Below are 10,064 nucleotides of genomic sequence, written 5' to 3'. Positions count from 1 at the left end.
CCCGACTGAGCACACACACAAGTGAGGGTTCACCATCACCTGAGAGGAACAGATTCGGACCCCTCAACTTAGCACACAAAGCCCTCTGCCATCTGACCCACAGTCCCCTTCCTTCATCTACGTGCTCCAGTTTCCCTGTTCCCTCTTCTTTTCCCCAATCCACTTTCTCTGAAAGCCTTCCCTGACTCCCTCAGGCACTCTGAGCTTTCAGTGTTCCAATAACATTTCTTACAGAGCATTTGCTTGTTTTCCTGATAGACTTAATCAAAGTTAAATCTTTCTTTCTTGAGCATAAATATATGTAATAGGAGATACATGACTATGAGGGCTTCCTACGTGGCTCAGTGGTAAAGAATCCACCTATACCAATGCAGGAGCTGCAGGAGACTTGGATTCAATCCTTAGATTAGGAAGAGCCTCTGGAGTATGGAGTTGCAACCCACTTCAGAAGGGAATGGTTACCCACTCCAGTATTCTGGCCTGGAGAATTTAATGAACTGTATAGTCCAAGGGGTCGCAAAGAGTCAGACATGACTGAGCAACTTGCACTTTCACTTCACTTTTCAGTATTCTTGTCAAGATAATCCCATGGACAGAGAAGCCTGACAGGCTATAGTCATGGGATCGAAAAGATTCAGACATGACTGAGGTGATCGAGCACACAAACACACATGAATATGAGCCTGTTTTATGCAGGATCGACTTTTTAAAATTGAAGTTGTCACAGCCATTGATCTTTAACACCCTCCACACAAAGCAGATGACTGGGTGATAAAACCTTAGGAATTGAATGAATCTATTTGTGTCATATCCTGGCTTTAAAATCATTCATGCTTCCAATTACTAGGAGTTAAAATTCAAACTCCCTAGTGTTTGAAGGCCCTGCTCAGCCTGCAGCAAGTCAGGCTACATGTGTTTATTACCATGTGTGTCATCCTGAATTACAGAGCTCAATTAGCAGAGTATGTGTTTGTTGCCCCAGCAAGTCTGGGTGCTCCTGGACCACAGGGAACACATCTTACTCATTTCCTATCCCAGGCCCCACCCACTTCCTGACTCTTTAACCCATCACCCAGCACATAGTAGGGATTCTAATTATTTTTAGTAAAACAATGTGCATTGTATTTCTCTGTCAGCTGGAATTTTTTTTATGGTGGTAAAATAGACAAAAAATAAGACTTTCCATTTTAACCATCGTTAAGTATATGGTTCAGCGGCATTAAGTACATTCACATTGTTGGACAGCCTGTCAGTTGGATTCTCTGTAGATTATGTCAGGAGATCTCTCGTTTTAAAATTCAATACAATGAATAAAAAGGGAATAAAAGAAGGGTGTGAAAGACAAAATGCACAGGACCATAAATCAGACTGTTGCAAAAAGGAGAATGCTCACTAGTGAGGAATGTATCATAGGAAAAGAGGGAGACCTGGGGTTTTATAGGGGCAGGTAAACAAGGAGCCATCACGATGAAGGCTGGAGAGAATCTTATCTGAGTTAGCGAGGAAGTGTAGAAGTGAGTCTTATCTTGGAATATTCTGTAACAGAATACTCTGTAACTAGCCTCCTTTAAGGTTAGTCCTTTTCAGAACTCAAAATGGGATGGGGAGGGGACACAAAGACAGGGAAGCATTTTTTGACTGTAGCTGCTTTCCAGAATTACAGGGTTCAGACGGAGTTCGACATGTTCAGGTGTGGAAGGGAGGTGGAGGGAAAGAGAAAAAGGAGCCTTGTCCCCCTCCAGCGTGGTCCTACACACACAGACGCATGAAAGCTGGGTCAGGTCTTGACCTACCACCCTTTTGTGCTAAGTCACTTCAGTCGTGTCCAATTCTTCATGACCCCATGGACTGCAGCCTGCCAGGCTCCTCTATCCATGAGATTTCCCAGGCAAGAATACTGGAGAAGTTTGCCACTTCCTTCTCCAGGGGATCTTCCCAACTCAGGGATCAAACCCACATCTCTTGTGTCTCCTGCATTGGCAGGCAGGTTCTTTACCACTAACACCACCCTTTCAGCTGCCTAACATTCCTCTTTTCTCCATGGAATCACGATCTGGGGTTGCACATCTCCAAGGAGGGCGCATTCATGTACAAAGTGAACTGTGCATTCTGGAGTTCTGGATAATTCCTAGCTTCCTGTCTTCAAAATCAGACAGGCACCTCCACTCAGGAGCACCTGGAAGCCTGATGCTCCCCTACTCCAGGCAAGAGACTCCAGGTAGAAGCTTGGCCCCATCCTTTCTTCTCTCTCCCATCCTTCAATTCTTTTTTTTTTTTTCAATGAAGCATGGTTGATTCACAATATTGTGTTAGTACCACCCTTCAGTTCTAAACCTTGACATTCCATTTAAATCTCACCCAAGTCTAGGACACCGAGCAAGGTTTAACATCAGGCCTTCTATTCTTCCAGGTAGACCATTCCTTGATCCTCAGAAATCCAGGTTGAGCCTTGTGGTTGGGCTCATCTTCAGCCCCATAGTTACATCTGACCTGGCTCCACCCCCCCCCCCCCCCCCCGCATTCCCAGCAGACTCTGGAGGACAGAAGTGGACAGTAGCTCGAACATTAACCAGTGGCAATGCATAAATTCTGACTTCCCAACAAGTCACAATTTTAAATAGCCTGGAGTGCTTTTGCCATGTACAGTTGCCTGAGACTCGCTCCCAGACACCTGATTCATAAGTCTGGGGAAGGGCCTAGGGATTTGGTTTCAAAAATCACCCCTCAGAGAATCTGCCCTGAGCCAATTTCCAGACCCACAGCCCTCTCCAGTCTCTCTTTTCAACATCACAAGGACTTGGTGCGGTAGGCAAGGCAGCCACTGCTCCACTTTCAGATGATGACATTTGTTCTCAGTTAACAGAATAAATTTCAAGCAGCTTACAGCACCTGAATTTAGAGATAAAAATCAGTCATTGTTCAGTCGCTCAGTTCTGTCTGACTATTTGCAACCCCGGACTGCAGCACGCCAGGCTTCCCTGTCCTTCACCATCTCCCAGAGTTTGCTCAAACTCATGTCCATTGATCCAGTGATGCCATCCAACCATCTCATCCTCTGTCGTCCCCTTCTCCTCCTGCCTTCAATCTTTCCCAGCATCAGGGTCTTTTCCAATGAGTTGGCTCTTTGCATCAGGTGGCCAAAGTATTGAAGCTTCAGCTTTAGCATCAGTCCTGCCAATGAATATTCAGGACTGATTTCCTTTAGGATTGACTGCTTTGATCTCCTTGCAATCCATGGGACTCTCAAGAGTCTTCTCCAACACCGAAGTTCAAAAGCATCAATTTTTTCTTTATGGTCCAACTCTCACATCCATACAAAACTACTGGAAAAACCATAGCTTTGACTATACATGCCTTTGTTGTCAAAGTAATATCTCTGCTTTTTAATATGCTTTCTAGGTTGGTCATAGCTTTTCTTCCAAGGAGCAATCGTCCTTTAATTTCATGGCTGCAGTCACCACCTGCAGTGATTTTGGAGCCCCCAAAAATAAAGTCTCTCACTGTTTCCATTGTTTCCCCATCTATTTGCCTGCCATAAAGTGATGGGACCGGATGCCATAATCTTAGTTTTCTGAATGTTGAGTTTTAAGGCAGTTTTTTCACTCTCTTCTTCCACTTTCATCAAGAGGCTCTTTAGTTTTTCTTTGCTTTCTGCCATAAGGGTGGTGTCATCTACACATCTGAGGTTATTGATATTTCTCCCAGCAGTCTTGATTCCAGCTTGTGCTTCATCCAGGCTGGCATTTCGAATGATGTACTCTGCATATGAGTTAAATAAGCAGTGTGATAATATACAGCCTTGATGTACCCCTTTCCCAATTTGGAACCAGTCTGTTGTTCCATAGGGTCTTCCCTGTAGCTCAAGTGGTAAAGAATCTGCCTGTAATGCGGGAGACCTGGGTTCGATCCCTGGGTCAGGAAGATCCTCTGGAGAAGGGAAAGGCAGTCCATTCCAGTATTCTTGCCTGGAGAATCCCACAGATAGAGGAGCCTGGCAGGCTACAGTCTGTGGGATTGCAATGAGTCGGACACGACTGAGCAACTAACCCACTACTACTATGAGTACGTTGTTCCACGTCCAGCTCTGACTGTTGCTTCCTGACCTGCATACAGGTTTCTCAGGAGGCAGGTAAGGTGGTTTGGTATTCCCATCTCTTTAAGAATTTCCCACAGTTTGTTGTGATCCACACAGTCAAAAGCTTTAGTGTAGTCAATGAAGCAGAAGTAGATGTTTTCTGGAATTTTGTTGCTTTTTCGATGATCCAATGGATGCTGGCAATTTGATCTCTGGTTCCTTTTCTAAATCCAGTTTGACCATATGGAACTTCTTGGTTCACGTACTGTTGAAGCTCAGCTTGGAGAATTACTTTAAAATACCTTGGGGGAATATGGTGTGTGTTCAGGCCAGGGTAGGATAGATTGAAAAAAAGAGAAAAGGCAGCAGGATATTGATAAATATTGAAACTGAGTTATGAATTCCCTCTAGCTTTATAGATGTTTGACAGTTACCATAATAAAAAGCTTTATAAAATTTCCTTTGGAGATGATCAGGAAATGTGCTGGGTATACATTTTGTGTGTGTGTGTGTGTGTGTGTGTGTGGTGTTTTCTAAATTTCATTTTGAAAACTGTAATTAGCTATAATCTGCAAAGATCATTATGACCCATCCAAAACAATCTTGTCATAACTAAAAAGAAAGGCATCTACAATCTAGAAAAAAGAAGACTCAGGGATAAAAATCTGTCAGCGTGTATCAATTCTGTCCAAGGGAGAGGCTGTTTCCAAATGTCCTGTGTTGGATATTCAAATCAAGCCTATTTTATTAATATATTCATAAGGATTTCCCACTGAACACTCTAGCCCTTTCAGCAGTTTTTAAAAAATTTTTTCATTTGAAGGATAATTGTTTTACAGACTCTTAGCAGCTTAATTCGGAGAGGACAGTGGCACCCCACTCCAGTAGTCTTGCCTGGAGAGTCCCGTGGATGGAGGAGCCTGGTGGGCTGCCGTCTGTGGGGTCGCACAGAGTGGGACATGACTAAAGCAACTTAGCAGCAGCAGCAGCAGTTTAATTTCTCAATATATTAAGAAATTGAGCTTCCCAGGTGATACAGTGAGAAAGAATCCGCCTGCCAATGCAGGAGACACAAGAGACATGGGTTCGAGTCCTTGGGTCAGGAAGATCCCCTGGAGAAGGAAATGGCAACCTGCTCCAGTATTCTTACCTGGAAAATTCCATGGACAGAGGGAGCATTGATGGACTATAGTCTATGGGGTCACAAAGAGTTGGACACGATTGAGCATACACACACATATTAAGAAATTAGTGTCAGTATATTATTATATTGCAAATACTAGTATATTAGTTAAGAAATTTATATTTGGGAGCATATCTGGTGGCTCAGTGGTAAAGAATCTGACTGCTAATGCAGAATATAAGAGTTTGATCCCTCATCCAGGAAGATCCCATGTGCCTAGGGGCAGCTAAGCCCATGCCCCACAATGACTGAGCCTGCGCTCTAGAGCCTGGGAACTGCAACTGACTACTGAAGCCCGCATGCCTAGAGCCTATGCTTCCCAGTGAGAATAGCCACCAGAATGAGAAGCCTGTGTACAAAATCAAAGAGAAGCCCCCACTTGCCGCAACTAAAGACAATCCGCAAGCAGCAGTGAAGATCCAGCACAGTCAAGAATACATTAATTTAAAAAAAGAAATTCATGTTTGGGTTGACCACTTAGTTATGTGTTTAATTAGTGTGGCCTACCCTCCCCAATCTATTAACTCATCAGTGAATTAATAAAAGTCAGTGTCCTAAGGACCAGAACTCAGATCTGCAATGACTTGATGAAGTGGTGGAACGCCTACAGATTAGGGACGGCCTTTAGGCATCCAGATGCCTGTTTGTCAGAGTTGGGACATAAGTGTCATCAAGAATTGCAGGCTGGGGGTGGGGGAGGGAGGAGAACCCTGGCATATTTGAGTTGGAATGAAAACCTCTGCCCTTTTGAAACCCAGCTCCACTGTATGACCTTGGGCAAATTATATAATCTCTCTGAGCCTCAAATTCATTATCTGTAAATTGGGTGTGATGAAATTTACCACGCTGGATTGCTGACTGCATTAAACTAAAGAATGCATAAAAGATGCACAAGCACCTTGCTGATTCTAAAGAGTGCCTTAAGTACAGAAATTACTATTGTTTGGAAAGCTTTGTTATGGCTTGTCCACAGTGTTCTGGACTGTGTCCTGGTCCTTTTGGAAGGAAGTACCTCTGTCAGGGTTGCTTTCTAAATGAAGTGGAAACCACTGGCTTATTTGAGGATATTGCTCAGAGATCTGGGGTGCAGAGTGGGAGTTGTGTAATGTGCAAATTTTATCACTGGGGTTTCTAATTAGAAATACAATAAGTTATAGTTTTATAGGACTTCCCTGGTAGCGCAGACGGTAAAGAATCTGCCTGCAATGCAGGAGACCAGTGTTTGATCCCTGGGTTGGGGAGATCCCTTGGAAAAGGGAATGGCAACCCACTCCTCTTTTCCTTTCTGAAGAATCCCACAGAGAGGAGCCTGGTGGGCTACATACAGTCCATGGGGCCTCAAAGAGTCGGACACAACTGAGCAACTAACACACATAACTTTGAAGGTCAAACAGCCAAGTAAAGTCTTTGTTGGGTGTAATTTTCCTCATTCTCCTTCCTGTGGAAGATGGATGGATGGAGGAGCCCTGACCTCTCCAGGAGCTGGATGAGTGCTTAGGTACAGCTGAGCTGCAGCCACGAGAGAAGCCATGGGGGGGAGGTGGATGAGGCTGGACATTCTCACTCTGTGCAGAGAATTCAGAGCCCATCACAGCAATGGCAGGCTCTTCAGGGTGACTGGGAGCCATAGGGTCTAGGGAAGCCATCCTTTGCCTTTGGAAATCAACCTGGTTCGAAGTTCTAATTCAGTCTGATGATGGCCATTTCCAAAGTCACGTAGAAGTTTGTTGGCTCTGGGAGGAAGCCAAGTAGTCAAGGTGAGACTAAACACTAATGGACAAAATCTGAAGATTAATGTACAAGAAGCCCAGTTATAAAAATATGGTTCTATTTCTTTAAATTGTATTCCATTTAGAATTTTTTTAAACAACCATACACATGCATGTCTGGGCTTCCCAGGTGGTGCTAGTGGTAAAGAACCCACCTGCCAATGCAGCAGATATAAAAGATGCAGCTTCAGTCCCTAGGTGGGGAAGATGCCCTGGGGGAAGACATGGCAACCCACTCCAGTATTCTTCCCTGGAGAATCCCATGGACAGAGGAGCCTGGCAGGCTACAGCCCATAGGGTTGCAAAGAGTCAGATACGACTAAGCATCTTAGCACACATGTATGTGTGTTTTATAATAAAGATTTCTGTTTTCTGTCTTGAAGACTTATGATGCCCTTTGGTTTCAACACTTAGTGAAAATGACAGCTGGGAAAGCATCAGCAGTAGACATGTTTTAGTTTCAGGACATGGCTCTGTTGACCTTGCCTAGTTGTATGACCTTGGGCAAGTTATTTTACCTCTTTGGGACCTGATTTTTCTATCTGTAAAAAGAGAATAATAATAATAACCCTATTCATGAAATTGCTATAAATATTTAAATGAGAAAAGGAGTTCAAAGGGCAGTGCCTGGCACATAGTACTCACTAGATAGGAGCTTTTTTTGTTAATAGCTACCTGTCCCTTCACATTTGAATTGCAATAGCAGTTTCCTCCTAGGCTTTACTGGTGGCTTAACTGTAAAGAATCCACCTGCCAATTCAGGAGACCTGGGTTTCAATCCCTGGTTGGGGAAGATCCCCTGGAGGAGGGCATGACAACCCACTCCAGTATTCTTACCTGGAGAACTCCATGGATAGAGGAGCCTGGAGGCTACAATCCTTGAGACCGCACAGAGTTGGACACGATTGAGTGGCTAACACTTTCATTTTTCCGCTATATATAAAAACCTAGGCCAGATTCCTAGTTGGCCCTTCTTGGTGTCCTGCCCACCCTAGGTCAGCTGTTGTGGCCTAGGGTACTTTGGTTCAGGCCTGGTCAGTTGCCCACCTCCACTAGAAACCATGAAAATGCCAGTGGGACAGGTTCCCAGAGGAAAAGTATGAAAGTGTTAGTTGTTCAGTTGTGTCTGACTCTTTGTGACCCCATGGACTGTAGCTTGCCAGGGTTCTCTGTCCATGGAATTCTCCAGGCAAGAGCACTGGAGTGGGTAGTCACTTCTTTCTCCAGGGGATCTTCCTGACCCAGGGATCAGGAAGTCTGGCCTTCTACGTTGCGGACATATTCTTTACCCCCTGAGCTACCAGGAAAGCAAGCCCCAGAGAAGAGGGGAGGTGCCATTTCCAGGAGAAGGGGAAGGAAGCTGAGCAGACCAGAACAGAGGACCACTACTACCTCTAACCTTGCTGGTCTGGCCTTTACCTTCCTCCCTTGGTTACCCAGGAAGAATCCAAGATCAAAGACTCTAAATTAGAATAGAACCTATTTATCTGATCCGGTTCCCTCAGGTTAAAGTTAAAGACCCTGAGGCCAGCAAGATGAGCTGGTTGCGGAAGGCTCCACAGGTGTTTGGTGACTTGGCAGTTGTTTGAGCTCTTGGGAATAAATATCTGAAAGGCCATCTCCTTTCTGGGTCAGGCTGGGAGCCAATAAGATTCGGGAATCAGGAACTTGGCTCACTGATCTGCTGGGCTGATTTATTGCCACGTGTGGATTATGGCATGCACTGTGGGTGTGAGGGCCATTTACAAAGAGAGTCTTCTAACTCCCACCATCCTCATAGGCACTCCCAAAGGGAATTCCAGTGGATGCTCATGAGCAGTGCCTGAGACTAGTGTTTTTCAAGTTGTGAATCTGTCAAGACATCAATTTAGTTAGGTCAAGATCAGATTTTTTCTTTTTTTAAGAAATAGAGTAGAGGAGAAATGATATCAAGGGGTAAATATGAAACAGTTTTCTCAGTTACAACTTTATACATAAAGCTACTGGCTAAATGCTTTCCTCTCGTTTCCCATCCTTGGCCCCAACGGTGTTTTTCCCATCCTCTTTTTAAGGAAAATCCAATTCATTCTATAAACGAATATGGAATGCTGAATATTCTAGATATAGAGATGACTATGACACAGTTTTTGCCCTTGAAGTGTTCTCGGCCAGTGGGAATTGACCTCCAGTCCAGAGTAGGGGAGAGATGAAAATGGAAAGGGCAGAGAGTGGCGGAATACTTTGCAGAAAGACAGCCCCTGGGCAGTGGGAAGGGGGCAAGGGGCACTTTCGTATTTTACTTTATACACCCTGTGCTATTTGAATTTATTTCAATGAACATGTATAACTCAGTTATTTTATAAGCCTAGTAAAAATATAAAAAATACACAAATAGAGAAATGAATGAAAGGTACAGTAATATGAAAGTCCTAGCCTGGGTAAGGGGAAAGAAACCAAGGTTTACAGAGCAGTGCTTAAAGAAAATTTTTTTTTTCATTTATTTATTTGGCTGTGTGGGGTCTTCATGCAGGATCTTTAGTTACGGAGTGCGGGATCTAGTTCCTTGATCAGGGATCAAACTCAAGTCCCCCTGAGTTGGGAGCTCGGTGTCTCAGCCACTGGACCACAGGGGAAGTTCCCAGAGCAAAACTTTCAAACGTGGACTTATTTGGTCCTTTTAATACATCAAGAAAAGTTTCTTGTTCATTTTTTTTTTTAATTTTCCTCTTTTAGCTATATGAATTCTTATTCTGGATAGACATCATGGTCATCATTTTTATCATTATTATCATCAGTTTAAGCAGGTCTTCAGTCTACAAAAGAGTTATTGGAAATCAGTAAAATGTTATTATGATCTTCATCTTTAAAGTGGAGAAACCAAAGTCATAAGAGGCCAGCACTTTGCACCAGTTTACCAGCTGGTCAGGTTCAAAGCCCATGATATTTCCTCCAAGAAAAAGAGTTGGAAACTAGGGACAATGACTCTGAAAACCTTTCTTAAGTCTCCGTAAATACTCAGGGTTTGTTATCTTGCTTTTCCTAGTTTTTCTCTAGTGAT

The sequence above is a fragment of the Cervus elaphus genome, chromosome 11, assembly GCF_910594005.1.
Source record: "Cervus elaphus chromosome 11, mCerEla1.1, whole genome shotgun sequence".
NCBI classification, from domain to species: domain Eukaryota; kingdom Metazoa; phylum Chordata; class Mammalia; order Artiodactyla; family Cervidae; genus Cervus; species Cervus elaphus.
The sequence above is the reverse complement of the archived record's forward strand: the minus strand, read 5'-3'. Positions refer to the sequence as shown.